The sequence below is a fragment of the Chiloscyllium plagiosum genome, unplaced genomic scaffold (genome assembly GCF_037043375.1).
Source record: "Chiloscyllium plagiosum isolate Xiang-an unplaced genomic scaffold, Cpla_swu_hap1 HiC_scaffold_36, whole genome shotgun sequence".
NCBI classification, from domain to species: domain Eukaryota; kingdom Metazoa; phylum Chordata; class Chondrichthyes; order Orectolobiformes; family Hemiscylliidae; genus Chiloscyllium; species Chiloscyllium plagiosum.
Window position 1 is genome coordinate 66,844,717 of NW_028270174.1, and position 21,676 is coordinate 66,866,392.

The 21,676-nt window shown below is 45.3% G+C and overlaps 1 long non-coding RNA gene across 5 annotated transcripts in view; it reads right to left on the reverse strand.

Moving 5' to 3' along the window:
• The window catches only part of LOC148139977 (uncharacterized), a 51,453-nt gene that overhangs the window by 18,979 nt on the left and 10,798 nt on the right, over positions 1-21,676 (reverse strand). For 2 of the 5 annotated variants that reach the window (XR_015753276.1, XR_015753278.1), the window contains exons 2-3: positions 13,259-13,366; positions 10,110-10,218 (exon numbers count right to left, since the gene is read on the reverse strand). This is a non-coding gene — a long non-coding RNA (uncharacterized LOC148139977). Of the gene's footprint in view, positions 1-10,109; positions 10,219-13,258; positions 13,367-13,541; positions 13,688-15,855; positions 15,926-18,674; positions 18,782-21,676 lie in introns of those variants that run through there. The other 3 variants (XR_015753275.1, XR_015753279.1, XR_015753277.1) reach the window with 3 other exon arrangements.

Below are 21,676 nucleotides of genomic sequence, written 5' to 3' on the forward strand. Positions count from 1 at the left end.
CCATGCCCCTCACGATTTTATCAACCTCTTTGGTCATCCCTCAGCATCCGATTCTCCAGTGAAAACAGCCTCAGCCTCAGCCTCTCCCTATAGCTCAATCCCTCAACCTTGGAAACATCTTTGCACATCTTTTCTGAATCCTTTCAAGTTTCACAATATCATTCCGATAGCGGGGAGATCAGGACTGAAAGCAGAATTCCAGAAGTGACTGAATCAATGTCCTGTACAGGCGCAAAATGACGTCACAACGCCTGTATTCAATGCACTGACCGATAAAGGCAAGAATACTAAACACCTTCTTCACTACCCTGCCTATCTATGATTCCACGTTCAAGGAACTACGAACCTGCACTCCAAGATCTCTTAGTTCAGCAACACCGCCCAGGACCTTCCCATTAAGTGTAGAAGTCCGGCCCTGATTTGCTTTTCCAAAATGCAGAACCTCACATTTATCTAAATTAAATTTCATCTGCCACTCCTCAGCCCATTTGATCGGAGTCTCATTGTACTCTGAGGTAACTTTACTGTCCATTGCACCTCAAATTTTGGTGTCTACTGTAAACCTACTAACCATAGCTCCAATATTCACATGGAAATCATTGATATAAATGACAAAAAGCAGTGGACCCAGCACCCAGCCTGACAGCATTTTGCTCACCACAGGCTTCCAGTCCTAAAAGCACCCTCCACCAAGACATTGAATGCTCAGCAAGGTTAGAGCTCATGGAATACAGGGAGAACTAGCCAATTGGGATCCAGAACTCGCTCAAAGGCAGAAGACAGAGGGTGGTGGTGGAGGATTGATTTTCAGACTGGAGGCCTGTGACCAGTGGAGTGCCACAAGGGTCGGTGCTGGATCTACTACTTTTCGTCATTTATATGAATGACTTGGATGTGAACATAGCAGGCATAGTTAGTGAGATGACACCAAAGTTAGAGGTGTAGTGAACAGTGAAAACATTTACCTCAGAGTACAACGGAATCTTGATCAGATGAGTTAATGGGCTGAGGAGTGGCATTTGGGTAAATCAAATCTTAGCAGGACTTATACACTTAATGGTAAGGTCCTGAGGAGTGTTACTGAACAAAGAGACCTTGGAGTGCAGGTTCATAGCTCCTTGAAAGTGGAGCCACAGGTAGATAGGATAGTAAAGGCAGCATATGGTTAGAACATTACATAGAGGAGTTGGGAGGTCATGTTGTGGCTGTACAGGGCATTGGTGAGGTCACTATTGGAATATTGCGTACAAATCTGGTCTCCTTCCTATTTGAAGGATGTTGTGAAACTTGAAAGGGTTCAGAAAAGATTTACAAGAAAGTTACCAGGATTGGAGGATTTGAGCTCAGCTGGGGGTTGAATAGATTTTGAATAGACTGGGGCTATTTTCCCTGGAGCGTCGGAAGCTGAGAGGTGAGCTTATAGAGGTATATAAAATCATGAGGGGCATGGATAGGATAAATAGACAAAGTCTCTTCCCTGGGGTGGTGGATCCCAGCACTAGAGGGCATAGGTTTAGGATGAGAGGGGAAAGACTTTAAAGAGACTTGTGGGGCAACGTTTTCACAGAGGGTGGTACGTGTATGAAATGAGCTGCCAGAGGAAGTGGTGGAGGTTGGACGAATGCAACATTTATAACGCATCTTGATGGGTATATGAATAGGAAGGATATGGGCCGGGTGCAGGCAGGTGGGACTACATTGCGTTGGGATATCTGGTCAGCATGTACTGGTTGGACCGAAAGGTCTCTGCTTCTGTGTTGTACATCTATGACTCTTTGATCTTCCAGCCAATTTTGTATCCAAATAGCTAGCTCCGCCTGTATTCTATGGTGTTGAACTTGCTAACCAGTCTGTTATGTGGAACCTTGTGTCTTTCTCAAGTCCAAGTTAATGACTTTCATGCACAAAGCCGTGCTGGCTATCCCTAATTTTTTCTTGCCTTTCCAATGACATGTAAATTCTGTCCCTGAGAATCCCTTCCAACAACTTGCCTGCCACTGACTTCAGGCTCACCGGTCTATAGTTCCCTGGCTTTTCCTTACTACCTTTCTCAAATAATGATTTGGAGATGCCAGTGTTGGACTGAGGCGTACAAAGTTAGAAATCACACAACACCAGGTTATAGTCCAACCGGTTTAATTGGAAGCACACTTCCAATTAAACCTGTTTGACTATAACCTGGTGTGTGATTTTTAACTTTCTCAAATAATGGCACCCATCTTTCAGCACCTTGTCTGTGGCAATCGATGATACAAATATCTCAGCGAGGGGCCCAGCAATCACTTCCTTGGCTTCTCACAAAGTTCTGGGATACACCTGCTCAGATTCCTGGGATTTATCCACCTTTCTGCTTTTTAAGACATCCAGTACCTCCTCCACTGTAATATGAACAATTGCCAAGTTATCACTATTTATTTCTCCAAACTCTCCAGCTTCCATATCATTTTTCAGTAAAAACTGATGTGAAATACTTACAGAATCTCTCCCACCGCCTGCGGTTCCATAGACAGCCTTACTGATTTTTGAGGGTTGCTATTCTCTGCCTGGTTACTCTTTTGTCCATAGTATATTTGTTGAATCTCTTTGGATTCTCCTGAAACCAATTTCCCAAGCTATCTCATGTCCTCTTTTTGCTCTCCTAGTTTCCCGAGAGTATACTCCTCTCGGGAGTCACACAAACACAGCTCTCCATACCTGCCATATCCCTCCTTCATTTTCTTGACCAGAGTCTCAATTTCTCTAGTCATGCAGCATTCTCTACACCTACCAGCCTTGGCCTAAACAGGAAAATACTGTGTCTGTACTCACATTATCACAGGCCTATGGAGGCATTGGCAGATGTGGACATTAAAACAATTAATCATTCTCAGTAAAGAGGTACTGTTGAAAAAGCTAAGAGCCCAAAGGTAGATGGGTCTCCTGGCCCTGATAGAATGCATCCCAGAGATGGCGGGGGGAAATAGCAAATGCTCGTGATTATTCACTAAAATTTGTTCGACTCTGGGACAGTTCCGACAGATTGGCAAGCTGCAAACGTGATCCCACTTATTCTAAAAAAATGCATAGGGTGCTGGTGAGGCCACATCTGGAGTCCTGTGTACAGGTTTGGTCTCCTTACTTCTGCAAGGATGTTCTGGCACTGGAGGGAGTGCAGATGAGGGTCACTAGTTTGGGTCTGGAGTTGAGAGGGTTGGTGTATGTGGAGAGATTTAGGACTGAGTTCAGGAGGAACTTCTGCAGCTAAAGGGTTGTGAATCTGTGGAATTTGCTGCTGAGTAAAGCAGCTGAGGCTTTCATCTTGAATGTCTTTAAGGCGAAAGGTAGATTTCTGAACAGGTAAGCAATTAAGGGTTACAAGTAAGAGCAGGAAAGTGGAGCTGAGGCCATGAAAAGATCAGTCCTGGTCTTATTGAATGGCAGAGCAGGCTTGAGGGGCCAGATTGCTTACTCCTGCTCCTCTTCCTTATGTTCCCCCTTTCCAGCCATCCCTTTCCCTGGAAATAACCTCCCGCAAACAAATTTTGCAAGTTCTTACCTTGTGCCATTGAAATTGTCCAATTTAGAAGGCTACCTATTAGATCTGGTCTATTATTTTCTGTAACTATTTTAAAGCTAGTAGAATTATCAGAGAATCCAGACAGCGTGGAAGCGGGCCATTCAGCCCATCACATCCACACTGAACATCAGAGCCTTCTACCCTACCCCTATAACGTTGCAATTCCAATGAGCAATCCACCTGGCCAGCACATCCCTGAACACTATGGGCAATTCTGCCTGGATAACCCACCCATCCTACACATCTTTGGACTGTGGGAGGAAACCAGAGCAACCAGACGAAACCCAAGCAGACAACCACAACAAGGTGATCATCCCTTTCTTATTTCCCAGTTCCATCCAAATAACTTCACTAAAATACTCCCAAGAATATCCTCCCTGAGCACAACCATAAAGGTATCCCTAATCCAAAACGCCATTCCGCCTCCTCTCGTCCCCCTTTCTATCCTTCCCATTGCATCTATACCCTAGAACATTAAGCTGCCAGTCCTATCCATCACTGAACCACGTTTCTGTAATATCCATGATATCCCAGTCCCATGTTCAAAACCATATCCTCAGCTCATCTGCCTTCCCTGTCGGGCCTCTTGCACTGAAATAAATGCAGTGAAACTGCTCTGTCCCACCTCGTTCTGTGCCTTGCCCTTGCCTGCCTCGACTGTCTAACTTCTCAACTGTACCAGCCTTAGACATACCTCTTCTCTCACTATCTCTTCAGGTTTACCCCCACTCCCTCACTGGTTTAATGCCTCCTGAGTAGCACTAGCAAATCTCCCTGCCTGGATATTAGACACCTTCCAATTCAGGTACAATACATCCTTCTTATGCAGCTCAATTCTACCCCAGCAGAGATTCCAATGATCCAAACATAGCAATCCTTCTCCCTGCACCAGATCCTTAGCCACACATTCATCTGCTCTATCCTGCTGTTCCTACTCTCACTAGCATTCGGCACAAAGAGTAATCCAGATATTCCTACCCACAAAGACCTACTTTTTATCCTCCAGGATAATGTGCTATATTCTCTCGTCAGGACCTTATCCTTTCCTCTTCCGATGTCATTGGTACTAATGTACAATGAGCTCCCACTGATCATACTCCCTTTTGAGAACACTCTGTTCCCTCTCTGAGACATCCTTGTCCCTGGCACCAGGGAGGTACCACCCATTCTGATGTCTCACTGTCAGCTGCAGAAACGGCAGTCTGTACCCTATACCAGAGAATCCCCTATCACCATCGATCACCAGGAACCTCATATACCTCACATTACATTGGAGCCAGTCTCTGTACCAGTACCTTGCATGTCAGTGCGATATGCCCCTGAGAGTGTTACCTCCGACGCTTTCCGAAACAGTATACTTGTTTGAGATCAATCAGCCAGGTCCCATTGTGAGGTGAGTGGTGGGATCCTCTCTCTCTCTCTGCCCTGTGATGAGGTTCATCATTCACAGTAAATGGGGTAGTATCACAGAGCACAGGGGCTGGGGGCTATTCAGCCCATTGGGACTGTACTCTCTCCCTCTGGAGATGCTGCAAATCTGTCCCAACTCCCCTCTCACTTGCCCAAAGCCCACTAAGTCTTTCCTTAAAAAGTAAAATTCTAAATTTGTTTGAGAACACCTGCTGAATCTGTGTCCAGCTGCCATTCAGCCTATTCGAGGTGCGCAGAACTTACTGAGTGAAATGATGTTCACATTTTCACTCTGCATTATTTGCCAGTTACCTGAAAGTAGTTACGAAAAATTGTGATCGTGCTAACAATTCCTCTCTCTCTGCAAATTAATTGTTTGGAAACAAATCTGCACCTGGTCCAAATCACTGCTTAACCGTCTCAGCTCCAAGGACAATTATCTGTGCTTCTGCTAGCTCTCCACAAAAGAGGAATGCATCTTAATTTATTAGTGTCATAGAGATGGACAGCACAGAAACAGACCTTCGGTCCAATTCTTTCATGCCGACTCGGAATCCTAAACTACTGGAGTCCCATTTGCCAGCTATTGGGCCCTATCCCTCAAAACCCATCCCATTCATGGATGCCTTTCAAATGTTGTTATTGTACCAGTCTCCACTTCTTCATCTGGCAGCTCATTCCACACACACACCACACTCAGCTTGAAAACGTTGCCCCTTAGATCCCTTTTAAATCTTTGCCCTCTCAACTTAAGCCCATGTGCTCTTGTTTTGGACCCACCTCACCTGGGGGGGGGGGGGGGGGTGGGGGGGGGGGGGGGGGGGAAGACCCTGGCTGTTCACCGTATCAATGCCCCTCATGATTTATAAATCTCCATAAAGTCACCTCTGTCTTTGACTTTTCAGGGAAAATAGCCCCAGTCTCTCCCTGTAGCCCAAATCCTTCAACCCTGGCAATGTTTTTGCAAATCTTGTCTGACTCCTTTCAAATTTCATAACATCCTTCCCAGAACAGGGATATTCGAACTGAAAGCAGAATTCCTGAAATGGCATAATCAATGTCCTGTATGACGTACCAGCTTCCGTATTCAATGCATTGACTAATAAATATAAGCATACCATACAGCACCTTCACTAGTCTGCCTACCTGCGACTCTACTTTCAAGGAACAATGAACCTGAACTCCAAGGTCTCTTTGTTCAGCAACACTCCCCAGGACTTTACCATTAAGTGCATAAGTCCTGTCCTGATTTGCCTTTCCAAAATACAACAGCTCACATTTATCTAAATTGAACTCAGTCTGCCATTTTTTGTTCCAATGGCCCATCTGATCAAGATCCTGTTGTATTCTGAACTAACTTTCTACACTGCCCACTACACCTCCAATTTTGGTGCCTTCTGACCATATCTCATATATTCACATCCAAGTCATTTATTGAAGGCCCCAATATCCATTGCTGCAACACATTGCTGCTCACAGGCCTCCAGTCCACAAAGCAACCCTCCATCACCACTCTCTGTCTCCTACCTTCAAGCCAGTTTTGTATCTAAATGGCTCGTTCTCCCAGCATTCCATGTTATCTAACCTTGCTAACCAGTCTGCTTTGTGGAACCTTGTTCAATGCCCATGGAGACAATGTTCACAGGCTGCCATCATCAATCATCTTTGTCACTTCTTCAAGAAAAAAAATACACTCAAGTTAGTGAGACACGATTTTCCACAAACAAAGCCACTTTAACTCTCCCTAATTATTTCCAAATACACATATATCCTGTCCTTTAGAATCCCTTCCAACAACCTTGCCTGCCACTGACTTCAGGCTCACTGTTCTCTTGTTCCATGGCCTTTCCTTACCACCTTTTTAAAAATAATGGCACCTCACCTGTCGCTATCAATGATACAAATATCTCAGGAGAGGCCCAACAATCTTAAAGGAGGACAGAGGGGGTTAGGGAGGATATTCTAGAGGTTTGTGTCCTTGGCAGCTCCAATCGTTGAGTGATGTAGGTGGGGGATAGCTGTCAACGGAGACAATTAGTGGTTAATCGTGGGTAGTGTGTAATGGCAGGCAATGTGATAACAATGTGTGTGAGTTAAGGGTTGGAGGGGTGGGGTTCAAGGGCAGTGGTGTCGGAAGTAGAGGATATACACTGGAGGGCATTGGGGTTGACCACATGAGAGGGGAAATTGCAGTCCTTGAAATATGGTCCATTTGGTATGTTCTGCCAGCTTGCATCAAGCTTCACTGGAACACTGCACCTAAGCATGAGACATATGTTGGCCAGGGAACACGCTCGCGTGTTAAAGTGGCAGGCAACCGGGAGCTCAGGGTCGTTTTTGGCCTGAGAGGGAGCACAGATTGATCCAAATTGCACTTCGTTTCTTTGTAGGAACTGTCAGATTTAGTCCCAATCACCCAATTCATAATGTTAACCTGTAAACTCCTTATGGACTCAAATCCTAGCACCTTTTCAGGTGGAATGTTCCAGATTCTGATAACTCTGTTCATTGAGAAAAATGATCCCTTTTAAATCTTTTCCTTCTCATCTTAAGCCTGTGTCCTCTAGTTCTGAACCCACAGAACCCGGGAAAAAGTCCCTGACTGCTCACCTTATCCAGGTCCATCGTGATTTTATAAACATTTATAAGGTCACCTCTCAGTCTCTAACTCTCCAGGGAAAATAGTCCCAGCCTATTCAGCATTTCCCAATAGCTCAACCCGTCCAACCCTGGCAAAGTCCTTGCAAACCTTTTCTGAAACCTTTGAAGTTTCACAACATCATTCCGAGAACAGGGAGATTGGAACTGAAAACAGAATCCCAGAAGAGAATTAATCAATGTCCTGTACAACCACAATATGACGTCACAACAGTTGCATTCAATGCATTGGCCAATAACGGGGAGTGTACCAAACACTGCATTCGCTACCCCGCCTACCTGTGACTCGACTTTCAAGGAACTATGAAGCTGCACTCCAACGTCTCTTTGTTCAGCAACACTCCCCAGGACTTTACCATTAAGTGTACAGGTCCTGCCCTGATTTGCCTTTCTGAAATTCAACAGCTCACATTTGTCTAAATTGAACTCCATCTGACATTCCTTGCGCCATTGGCCCATCTGATCAAGATCCTGTTGCATTCTGAACTAACCTTCTTCACTGTCCACTACACCTCCAATTTTGGTGCCTTCTGTAAACCTACTGACCATACCTTACACATTCACATCCAAGTCAATTATTTAAGGACCCAATATCGATCCTTGTAGCACACTGCTGCCCACAGGCCTCCAGTCCGCAAAGCAACCCTCCATCACCACCCTCTGTCTCCTACCTTCAAGCCAGTTTTGTATCCAAATGGTTGCTCTCCCTGCATTCCGTGTTATCTAACCCGGCTAACCAGTCTGCTTTGTGGAACCTGGTTGAATGTCCACATAAACAACATTCACCGCCTGGCTTCATCAATTTTCTTTGTCACTTCAAAACATTCAGTTAAGTTAGTGAGACACAATTGTGCATGTACAAAGCCACATTGACTCTCCCTAATCATTCCTTACCTTTCCTAATAGATGGATATCCTGTCCCTCAGAATCCCTTCCAACAACTTGCCTGCCACTGACTTCAGGTTCACTGTTTTCTTGATCCATGGCCTCTCCTTACCACCTTTTTAAAATAATGGCACCTCACCTGTCGCTATCAACGATACAAATATCTCAGGAGAGGCCCAACAATCACTTCTAGATTTCCAGAAAGTTCTGGGATACACCTGATCAGGTCCCAGGGCTTTATCAACCTTGATGCCATTTAAGACATCCAGTACCACCTCCTCTGTAACATGGACACTTTTCAAGTTATCACTGTTTATTTCTCCAAACTCTCGAGTTTCCATATCCTTCTCCAGTAAAAAAATGACATGAAATATTTGCATATCTTTCCCACTCCCTGTAGTTCCATAGACAGCCTTGTTGATATTTAAGGGGTCCTATTCTCTGGTCCAGTTAATCTTTTGTCTGTGATATATTTGTTTAATCTCTTTGGATTCTACTTAAACCAGTGCCTGAAGCTATTTCATGTCTTCTTTTTGCTCTCCTGATTTCCCTCAAGTATAAAAGCGTGATCCTGTACACTCCCAATTCCTCTGCCTTTGCCATATCTGCTCCCAGGAGGAGCAATTCCACCCCAGGACATTCCAGAAAGGCCTCCTACTTCAAGGACCACAATTTCTCTCTCACTTGATCAACAATGCCCTCCAATGCATACCCTCCACTTCCTGCATCTCCACCTTTATCCCACCACTTCAACCACAATAAGATTATAACCCTGCAATCTTCACCTTCCACCCCACTAATCTCCAGATACAGTGCATTAACCTCTGTTATTTCTGCTACCTAAAGTCGGATCCCACCACCACAGACATATTTCCCTCTCCACCCCTATCTGCGTTCCACAGAGACCATTCCCTCAGCAACACCCTTGTTAGGCCCACCCCCTCCCACCAACCCATGCTCCACACCCTTGACCCTCCCTTGCCGCCACGGGAGATGTAAAACGTGCGGCCACACCTCCCTCTGACCTCTGTCCAAGACCTCAAAAGGATCTTTTCACATCAGGCAGAGATTTGCCTGCACATCCCAAAACCTCATATACTGCATCTGGACACTATGGGAAATTTAACATGGTTCATCCAACTAACCTACACATCTTTGGACTGTGGGAGCAAACTGGAACACCCGAAGGAAACCCTCAAACACTGGGGAGAATGTGCCAACTTGAACACAGGCAGTTGCCCGAGGCTGGAATCAAACCCAGGTCCCTGGTGCTGAGGAAGCAGCGTTAACCACTGAGCCACAATACTGTGGGATCTTTGGTGCTGATGTGCTGCCCCACTGATACCTCGGTCACTCACCCTACCTCATTTCCTAACTGGCAGTGATGACGGAGTGAAATTATTGCTAGACAGTTAATCCAGATACCCAGATAACGTTCTGGGGACCCGGGTTTGAATCCCATCACGGCAGATTTTGGAACGTGAATTCAATAAATATCTGGAAAAAATAATCTAGTGACGACAAGGAATCAATTGTCAATTGTTGGAAAAACCAATGTGGTTCACTCACGACCTTTAGGGAAGGAAAATGCCATCCTTACCTGGTCTGGTCTGCATGGGACTCCAGACCTATAGCAACGTGGTTGACTCTTAACTGCCCTCTGGGTAAACGCAGCAATAAATGCTGGCCGAGCCAGTGACAGCCTCATCCTGTGAACGAATAAAGAAAACAGGTCAGGTTTTGTTCCTTCTCTAGTCGGTACATCCTACAAACTGAATCTGAAATGTTCTCGTACACACTGAACAAATACCTTTCCACCCAAGCCCTTAACACTACAGCACTCCGAGGCCATGTTGGTAAAGTTAAAACCCCTTATCATTGTATCCATATTATTCTTACAGATAACCGAGGTCTCCTGGTAAAATTGTGTCTCATTACCCGCTGACTATTGGGAGAGAGTCTATAATACAATCCCAGTAAGATGGTCATCCCTTTCTTATTTCTCAGTACCAACCAAATAAATTGCCTGGATGTACTCCCAGGAACATCCTCCCGAAGCCCAGCCATAATGTTATCCCTAATCAAAGACACTTCTCTGTTGGCCCCTTTCCATCCTTGCTATAGCATCTATGCCCTGGACCATTAAGCTGCTAGTCCGATCCATCCCTGAGCGATGCCTCTGTAATTGCTGTAATATCCCAGTGCCATGTTCAAAACCATACCCTGAGCCCACCTTCCTGACCTGTCAGGTCTCTTGCACTGAAATAAACGCAGTGCAACTGGTCCGTCGCACCTCATTCTGTGGCTTGCTCTTGCCTGCCTTGACAGTCTGACTGGTGAACACTACCAGCCTCAGACTCACCTCTTTTCTCACTATCTCTTTAGGATTACCCTGACTCCCTCACGGGTTTAATGCCTCCCGAGTGGCACTAGCAAATCTCCATACTCGTCAGGACCCCATGCTTTCCCCTTCCTATGCCATTGGTTATTTTCCCTTTTGACAATATTCTTCTCCCTCTGTGAGACATCCTTGACACTGGCACCAGGGCAGCACTACCCCATTCTGACGTCTCACTGTCAGCTGCAGAAATGGCAGACTGTGCCCCTGACTAGAGAGTCCCCTATCACTATCGATCGTGCGGAACTGGATATACCTCACATTATGTTAGAAGCCAGTCTCAGTACCAGTAACTTGACTGTCAGTGCTACATTCCCCTGAAAGTCTATTACCACCTGCATTTTCCAAAACAGTATACTTGTCTGAGATGGGGATAGCCACAGGAGACTCCTGCAGTACCGACCTACCCCTCCTAGCTTTTCTGGCGGTAACCCATCAACCTGACTGTATCTGCAGTATCCTGCATTCCTGAGACTGTCACCTATAACACCCCTGGCTCCTGTCAATTCCTCACTGCCTTTAATCACTCCTCCACCAATCCATGCGATCCAACAGGATTTGCAATCACACTTGCTGCAGACATAATCATCAGGAACATTGAAACTCTCCCTAATCTCCCACATCCGACAGGAACAGCACACCACTCTACAACAGGCCATCTCTCCGTCTTAACAATCTACAGACCAAAACAAAGACACAGTCTTACTGCTCGAAAAATACTGCCAGACAATAATTTAATGCTTACGTTTCATATCTTAAACATTTAATCAAGAGACTGTAAGACATTAAAAAGAAATCCTCACCTTACTCACGATTGTAGATTTAATAAAATAAAATCGACTAAGATTGATATTTGAAGAGACTGAAACTCACTGAGCTGATCCCCGGCTCGGAGTACTTCCAAGGGTAAGGTCTCTCGGAGGGCAGCTGTGAAATGTCTCTGTTTCTCTTCTCTGCCCACTCCACTTCCAGAGAGATTTTTAACTTCACAGCAAGTCAGCTCAGAGGGGTCACTGCTTGGTTTTATTCACTGGGGGTTGTCTTTGCTGCCCAGATCAGTATTTATTGGCCACCTTTACCGCCTCTCTGAAATGCTGCAGTCCATGTACACCACAGTGATGTTTGGACAACAACCCCCCTCTGGCCATACAACCCTCCCTCTCTCTGTAATCCCCCTCCGGCTTCAGAAATTACATGTCCGTGGCATAAGATTTTTATTTGGATTCATTTTTGTTTAATAAACTCTCCCAAAGAAGTGAAATATTTTGCCCCCAAACAAATTTCTGTTGATTGACCTTTTGGAGAGGCTGACACATGGACGTTGCAGTATTTTACCTCAAATTGTACACCTAGAATGATGGAACTTTCTTTTAAACATTGCTAAAGAGGGAGGCAATGGCTTAATGGTATTCCTGCCAGATGAGTGATATGTACAGTGTTCCGAGGATTAGGGTTAGAATCCCAACATGGCTGATGGCAGCATCGGAATTCAATACAATCTAGAACGAAAAGGCGAATGATGACCATGATTGTTGATTGTTAGAAAACCCATCTGGTTCACTAATGTCCTGTAGGGAAGGAAACGGTCATCCTCACCTAATCTGGCCAACATGTGACTCCAGACCCACAGCTATGTGGTTAACTCTCAACTGCCCTCAGGCAAAAAACTTTACAAACTGTTAACAAATACTCCGCAGGTATCACTTAAAAACTGGATGTTCACATTGGGACCATGTGAATTTCTGAACAGCCTGAACTAAAACTGAGTTTCAGCTTTACCTTCTCCCCGTCTCACATCAGTCTGTTTACACCCAACTCCAGAACACTCTCATTGAGCCAAGCAGCCCTCACAGTGCAGCCCTGTCATCTTCATTGTCTGCTCATACCTACATTGCCCTCAGCCTCCTGTACTATTCCAATGCATCTCAATGGGAGCTCAGGGACACCACCTCATGTCTCAATTCAGCCCTTTGTAACCCTAGAGTCAACATGGACCTCAGCAGTTTCTGAATGAACTGACACTTGTCAGAAGCTGGTACATTCCACCTGAAAAGGTACTGGAATTTGAGTCCAAAAGGATTCTTAATGGGAAGTTTGCACGTAATTGAAAATATGAAGTTTACAGGTTAACATCATGAAGTGGGTGATTGGGTCTAAATCTGAGAGTTCTTAAAAAGAGATGACGTGTAATTTGGACAAATCTGTGCTCCCTCTCAGAACAATATGTCCTTCCTCAGCTGCAGGGCCCATAACAGAGCACACACCCAAAGGGTGAACCAACCATGAATTTGTACATCTTTCTGCTTAACAAAAATTTTGGAGATATCTTCCCACAAACAGAACAGACAAACCTTTCTCCTTCCACAGTTAAATGCCAATGATATTCAGATCCTGATGACTCCATTGACTGTAAAAACTTGCTTTTGAGATCCCAGCCTCAATTATTCTGATTTAATATCCTATGAAATGAATTCACAAAACAAAACTCACAGTCAGTACAGGAAGAATATAAAGACATACTTTTTTCTTGGTATGTGCTTGATGTGTAAATGCCTCTCTTCAAGTTTCACGACCCCCCCTCCCCTCCCCCCATCCTAGGAAGGGGACATGCACATGCACCTCACTGTACCTTACCCCCAATAAAAATGGCGGCCATATCCCAGGACCTTTCACCACCTGAGAGCCGCAGCCATTTTCCCATCTGCTGCAAACGCGGGATTAAGAGTTTCTACTTTAGACTTACAAACCGCACAGAGTGTAATTAAAACTTCCCAGTCTAAAGTGACTCATTATCTCCCTGTCTCCAAGGCCACTCTCCCCTTCCCTGTTTGCGTCTCCCACATTCACCATCGGCCGAATCTCGTGGCACTGCACAGGCAGAGTTACTGGTGACGTGTCATCTCACTGGCCACGCCCCTCATTCACTCCCATCGTTTGGATGACCAGCTGGTTCCACTTCATCCACCAGTCCTGCCACCTTTTCCTATTGGTCCGAAGCTGCCATCAATCAGCTGGAGCCCATTGTGAGGTCAGTGGTGGGATCCTCCCCCTGTCTGAATCAAACCCAGAAGGCGTATGGATGGTGTCAATCAGGAACAACAAGCAGAAGGTGCTGGGAAAGCTCAGCAGGTCTGGCAGCATCTGGGAACAGAAATCTGTACAGTAGCCCTTCCTCAGAACCGATGGGAGCTGGGAAAATTAGAATCCTGACAGTGTCGAAACAGGCCATTCGGACCAAAAGTTCCACAGCGTCCCTCCGAAGGGTATCCCACACAGACCCATTCCCCTACCCTATTACTGTATATCTCTCCTGACTAATGCACCTAACCTACACATCCCTGAACATTATGGGAAATTCAGCTTGGCCAATTCAACTAACCTGCAGATCTTTATATTGCAGGAGATATGGGTTAAAGAGGAAATAATAGGCAGGAACAGAACCCAAAGAGAGACCAGAACATTTGGAAAGACAAAGGAGTGGATTATGATCTGGCTGGGGGGTGCATTGCTGTTAATGGAGGGGACAGGAACCTGTGCCTGGCAGCATCTCAGTGGCGGAAATGGCGACTGATGATCTACGTTCTGCTGCAAAAACAGACCCCGAGCTTCCAGCTGCCTACCACTTTAACACACGAGCCTGTTCCCTTGCCAACATCTCTGTCTCATGCTTAGTGCAGTGTTCCAGTGAGGCCAGAACATACCAAATGGCCCCGTATTTCAAGGACTGCAATTTCCCCTCCCATGTGGTCAATATAATCCACTATATCTCCTCCACTTCCCGCACCTCTGCCTTTGAAACCCACAACTCCAACTGCAACAAGGATAGAACACCCCCCCCCCAAGTCCTTACCTTCCACCCAGATACAAGACATCATCCTCTGCCATTTCCACGAGCTACAATCAGACCACACCACCAGATTCTTAAGGGGTTTGACAGAATAAATACTGATGTGTCTGAGGGTAAATACTGAGGGGGGAGTTTGAAACCAGATTCTGAGTCAGTCACAGAATCAAGGGTTCTGTTTCAGATTCGTCACGTTTAAGGCAACACAGACACGGGTAAGGGGTTTCAGTAGAAATGGAGCTGGGGTGAGGAGGAAATAAGCAATGTTTAAGAGATTGGAATTCCTGGTGTTTGGGATTTTGTGGATGTCTGATCAGAAGGTCAGCTTCGCGTAAGATATAACTGCAATACTGTGAAGAGTGTAGTTCTGCTGAATAGTTCCCAGTGAGAGGGAGAGGCTCTGCAGTAAGGGAAAGGAATTTGTCAGGCAACGGGTTTAACCACTACAATGTTTCATTGGAGGAAACTGCGCCTAATCGAGTAGTAGAAATGTGGTAAGCAGTTTGATAACTGAGTAACAGTGGGGTAATGGAGAGGGATGATGGGGAGGGAGAGCTGGGCATCGTCAGTGTACATGTGAAACCCAACATGGTGCTTTTGCACAATGTTATCTCCTGGCAGTCTGTATGTGAAATACAGAAGGGACCAAGGACACCAAATGCAAGGAATTCAGAAAGGAAAGGGAGAGTGGAGATGGAGCAGGATTTTGGGAGAGAAGGACATAACCAGAAAAGACAGAACAAGGAACAATATCTGTGAATCGGCGAGGGGGACTGATGAGGAGGAGGAGGAGGAAAGAATGTTGGAAAGTCTATAGTTTAGTGAAATTAGGGTAAAGGGTCAAGATGAGCTCTGATAAGGCTTGACAAGAGACTGGAGGAAGATGTAAGTTTAGGACAAAAACTGGGAACACCCCGTGAGGCAGTTTGGCCAGTGGGAGGGAGGGAAGCAGCAGATCAGATTATCTCAGTCTTAGTGACAGAGAAACTCCATGTGCTCCAAACTCTTGTTGTTGGAGAGAAGGATGGAGGAGACAGAACGATGGACAGTGTTTCACAAAGAAACAAAACCTGGGTAAGTGATATTTAAAGTGAGTGAACAAACCTTTAACCAAACTATTAAAACAAACGACTAAAGTCCTGGTTCGAATCCCATCTTGGCAGATGGTGGAATCTGAATTCAAGAAAAAATAACTGGAATTAGGAATATCCTGATCTCCATGGAACCATTGTCAATGGCGAAAAAAACCCTGCCAACCTGACAGTGGCCCAGCCAGCTACTCACTGAAATAATGACTGCAAAGTTTCAACAAAGTAATGAAACTGGATGGACCACTCGGCATCTAACAAGGCACCAGAAAATACAACCACAGAATCAGCCCTGTCGATGGTGCAACGTCCTCCAGACTAACATCTGGATTTTGGTGCCAAAATGTGCAGAGCTGTCTCACAGACCAATCAAGGAGCAGCCTGACATACTCATACTCATGAAATCAACCCTTACAGACAATGACCAGACACCACCATCACCAGATTGTGGTGATGGAAAAGCGCAACAGGTCAGGCAGCATCTGAGGAGAAGAAGAATCGATGTTTCGAGGCTAAGCCGTTCATCAGCCTGACCTGCTGTGCTTTTCCTGCACCAGACTCTTGACTCTAATCGCCAGCATCTGCAGTCTTCACTTTCTCCTGAAATCTCTGGATATTTCCTGCTCCACCAGCAGGACAGACCAGGCAGAGGTGGTGGCACAGACAGGGAGGATTTGCCCTTGGAGTACTCAGCATTGACTCCGGACACCAGGAAATCTCATGGCTCCTGATGATTTCCACGTACTGTCCTCCCTTGGCTGATGGATCAGTTCTCCTTCATGTTGAACAACATTTGAAGGAAGCACTAAGGAAGTAAAATGGTGTCAAACGTACTCTGGGTACAGGATTTCAATGTCCACAATCGAGACTAACTCTGCAACAGAATTACTGACTGAGCTGGTCAGGTCCTAAACGACATAGCTGTTCATCTGAATCTGCAGTGGGTGGTGAGGGAACCAAGAGTGTACAACATACTTGATCTCATTGTTATGAAGTGACCAGCTGCAGATACATCTGTCCATGACAGTATCAGTACGAGCGACCATCACACATTCCTTTTGGAGACACAAGTCTTGGCTTAAAGTTGAGAAAAACCTCCATCGTGTTGAGTGACACTATCACTGTTCTAAATGGGACAGACTTTGAATAGATGTAGGACCTCAAACTGGGTATCTCTGAGGCACTGTGGGACATCAACAGCAGCAGAACTGTACTCCAGCACAATCTGAAATCTCATGGGTTTGTACGTCCCGCACTCACCCATCACAATGGACAGTAAAGGAGGGCATGCCAAGAGCAGAACCAGGCATACCTAAAAATGAAGTGCCAACCTGATGAAGCTACCAAAAAGGACCATCTGCATTTCAAACAGCATCAGCAACAAGCAACAGAGCTAAACAATCCCACAACCAATGGAACAGATCGGAGCTCTGCAGTTCTGCCACACCCAGTTGTGAACGGTGATGGACAATTAAACAACTCACTGGAGGAAGGATCACAGATATCCCCACCTTTACTGATGGAGGAGCCTCACACATCCATGCACCAGATAAGATGACAGCATCAGCAGCAATCTGCAGCCAGATGCAAAGTGGGATGATCCATCTTAGCCTTCTCCAGTGGTTTCTAACATCACAGATGTGAGTTTTAAGCCAGTTAGCTTGAGTTTGAATAACATCAAGAAATGGTTAAGTAGTGCAAAGGCTATGGACTCTGCCAACATTCTGGCAATAATACTGATAGCTTGTGCTCCAGAACTTGCCATCCACCAAGTCACGTACCGCTCCAGCACTGGCATCTACTGACAATGTGAAACATTGCCGAGGAATGTTCAACACAAAAACACAGGACAATCCAACCCAGCCAATTTCCCTCTATCAGTCCACACTCGATCAGCAGTAAAGTGATGGAACATGTTATCAACAGGGCTATCAAGCAGCAGCTGCTCAGCACAGCCAGCTGAGCGACACTCATTTTAGTCTCCACCAGGGCCACTTAGCTCCCGATTGTGGTACCGCCCTGATTCACAACCTGACAACTAACTAAATCCCAGAGGCGAGGTGAGGGTGACAGCCCAGTCCCACTCCAAGACCACTAATTCTAGCTGATTCCACCCTTGTCGCAGCTCATACACTCTCATCCATCTTGTGTTATCTCCAGACTTCATTATCCAAACGTACCCCTGGCCAGCTTCCCACATCCAACCTCCCTGTAATCTCAAGAAAAATCTCTGCTGCCCAAGTACTCCCTTGTACCAAAACTTGTTGATCCATCAAAAGGCTGCTATTCATAATCAACAACATAGAGCCACAGAGATGTACAGCATGGAAACAGACCCTTCAATCCAACCCGTCCATGCTGACCAGATATCCCAACCCAATCTAGTCTCACCTGCCAGCATCCGGCCCACATCCCTCAATTTAAAATTCTCACCCTGGATTTAATTCCTGATTGTGATCATCCCCTAGCTCGCTGCAACACACAACCTTTGAGACTTCGACAACCCATTCTGTTCGAGACTCCCAATGATCTGTTAATTCATTACTTTACCTGTGTGGCTGCTTTTACAGTTGCCAAAGCAACACGGTCTGAAATTCGCAGCCAAAACCTCACAGGTCTGCTTTCCCCCTTTAAGACATTCCTCAAAACCTGCTTATTTGGCAATGCTTTTGGTCACCTGACCTAATATCACCATCTCTGGCCTGATGTTTAAAATTCTCAATAATATTTTTGTGGAATTATAAGCATGATAATAAAAATACAAACTGTTGTTGATTTGGACATTATCTTCAGATCTTTACTGTTGCTGAGTGAATACTCTGTAATGTCTCTTACCCAACCACATTGTGGGAGCACCTTCACCACACAAACTGCAGCTGTGCAAGAAAGTCAAACATCACCCTCTCCACAGCTACAGGGCTTTGGCATTAATCACTGGTATCTGTGGAAGGAGAAACACAGTTGATGTTTCAGGGAGTGCAAAACGGATTACGGGGATTGAAAATGGTGCAGAATTTGATAGTCAGAAATGGAAGGAAGATACACTTGCTTATTGGAAAAAGGAATTCTTGACTGTTAAAGATTTTCCAGCAAATATTGATAAGCAGCACATGGTCAGGGGCTGTGCGGCAGTGAAAAATTAACTTACAAAAATGTCGGTAAAAATAATAGTAAAATACCAAACAGACCAAAAATACACCCATTGTTCGATACTGACGAAGCTAGATATTGACAAAGTGGTCATGAGGGAGCCCAGAGATGAAGCAGAGCAGTTTAAGTTGTTGTGATCCCACAGTCATAGAGATGTATAGCACCGACACAGACCCTTCGGTCTAACTCATCCTTGCCAAACAGGTATCCGAAGTGAGTCTATTCCCATTTGCCAGCACTTGGCCCATATCCCTGTAAACGCTTCCTAATCATATCATGTGTCTATTTAGATGCCTTTAACATGTTTTAATTGTACTAGCCTCCACCACTTACTCTGGCAGCTCATTCTACCCACTGCATGAAAGAGTTGTCCTTTAGGCCCCTTTGAAATTTTATCCGTTCACCCTAAAGCAATGCCCTCTACATCTGGACACCACCATTCCAGGGAAAACACCTTGTTCATTTACTCTATTCATGCCCCTCATGATTGTATAAACCTCCATAACATCACCACTCAGCCTACGCCACTCCAGGGAAAATAGCCCCAGCCTTTTATGCCTCACCCTACAGCTCAAATCCTCCATCCGTAACAACATCCTTATAAGTCTTTTTTGAAACCTTTCAAGTTTCACAGCACCCTTCTGATAGGAGTCAGGCCAGAATTGCACACACTATTCCAAAAGTGGCCTAACAAATGTCCTGTACAGAAACATGACCTCCAACATCCTATACTCAATGCTCGAAACAATAAAGGAAAATATACTGAACACCTTCTTCATCATCCTATCGACCTGCAACTTGACTTGCAAGGACTATGAACCTGCAGTCAAGGTCTCTTTGTTCTGCAAACGTCTCCAGGGCCTTGCCATTCAGTGTATAAGTCCTGCCCTGATTTACTTTTCCAAACTGCAGCACCTAACATTTATCTAAATTAAACCCCATCTGATCAATATCTCATTGTAATGTGAGGTATCCTTCTCCATTATCCACAATACCTCCAATTTTGTATGACCTGCAAACTCATTTACGATACCAAATAATTTAAATGAATGACGAAACAAATCCAGAAATAAACATCAATTTCTCTGACTTTGAATGTGCTCTGTGTAAATCCTGCCCAATGACTCTGTACCAGAGAAAGACCGCACATGCGCCTGGCTGCACATTGCCCCCGACAAAGCTGGTGGCTCCGCATGTGTCCAGTGAATTTTTGCCCCAAATAAAGATGGCGGCGTGCACCCATGCCTGCAGCCACACTGAGGCAATTCCCCGTTTACTGAAAACACGAGACTGGGACGTTCAAATTTGTGTTTTCCGATGTGCACATTTTGTTTGTAAAACCTCTCCGCTCATACAGAATCGCTCTCACCTCCTGCGGTTCCACAGACAGCCTTGATGTTTGCGGGTACCTATTCTCTGCCTGGTTACTCGTTTGTCCTTAGTGTATTTGTACAATCACTTTGGATTCTCCTTAAACCTATTTCCTGAAGCTATCTCATGTCCCCTTTTTGCCCTCATGGTTTACCTCGAGTATACTCCTATTGCCCCTATACTCCTCTAGGGATTCACACAAAAACCGCTCTCTGTACCTACCATATGCCTCCTTCATTTTCTTCACCAGGCACTCAATTTCTTTCGATAGGCAGCATTCTCTACACCTACCAGCCTTGGCCTTAACAGGAACATACTGTCTGTGTACTCTTGTTGTCGCAGGCCTATGGAGGCAATGGCAGATGAGGACAGAGAAGCAATCATTCCCAGTAAAGAGGTAATGTTGGGAAAGATAACAACCTAAAGCTAGATGGGTCTCCTGGCCCTGATGGATTACATCCCAGGGACTAAAGGAGAAGGCGGGGGTGGTGGTTGGGGGCGGGGGGGGGGGGGAGTGAATAACAAATAGACTCGTGCTAATTCACCAAAATTTGTTGGATTCTGGGATGGTTTTGACAGACTGGAAGCTGCAAATGCGGTGCCACTATTTTTCAAAAAGGACCCGTTAGCTTAACTTCTGTAGTGGAGAAAATGCTTGAATCTCTCAAGGAAGTAGTGCTGAGATATCTGGGTAGAAATTGTCTCATTTAGCAAACACAGCATGGATTCATGAAAGGCAGGTCGCATTTAAGGATTTACTGGAATTATTTGAAGATACGACGAGCGCGTTGGACAAGGCGGACTCGGTGGATGTGGTGTACCTGGATTTCCAGAAGGTATTCGACAAGTTGCCACACAAAAGGCTGCTGAATAAGGTAAAGATGCACAGCAGTATGGGTAATGTATCATCATTGATACAGGATCGGTTAACCAACAAAAAATAAAGAATGGGGATAAACGGGTGTTTGGTTTAGTGTTGGCACTACAACTGTTTGCAATTTACACAAATGTTTTGGAGTTGAGGACCAAGTGTACGGTGTCAGAGTTCACATTTGTTACAAAGATGAGGTAGAGCAATGTCTGCAGAGGCCACTGTCAGTCTGCACAGGGAGACAGATAGGTTAAGTGAGTGGGTAAGAGTCTGGCAGATGGGGTTCAATGTTGGGATATGTGAGGTCATCCATTTTGGTTGAACTAACAGCAAACTGGATGATGAAATGGTGAGAACGTGCACCATGCTGCTGTGCGGAGGGAGCTGGGTGTCCTTATGCATGAATCACAGGAAGTTGGTTTGCAGGTGCAGTAGGTAATTATGG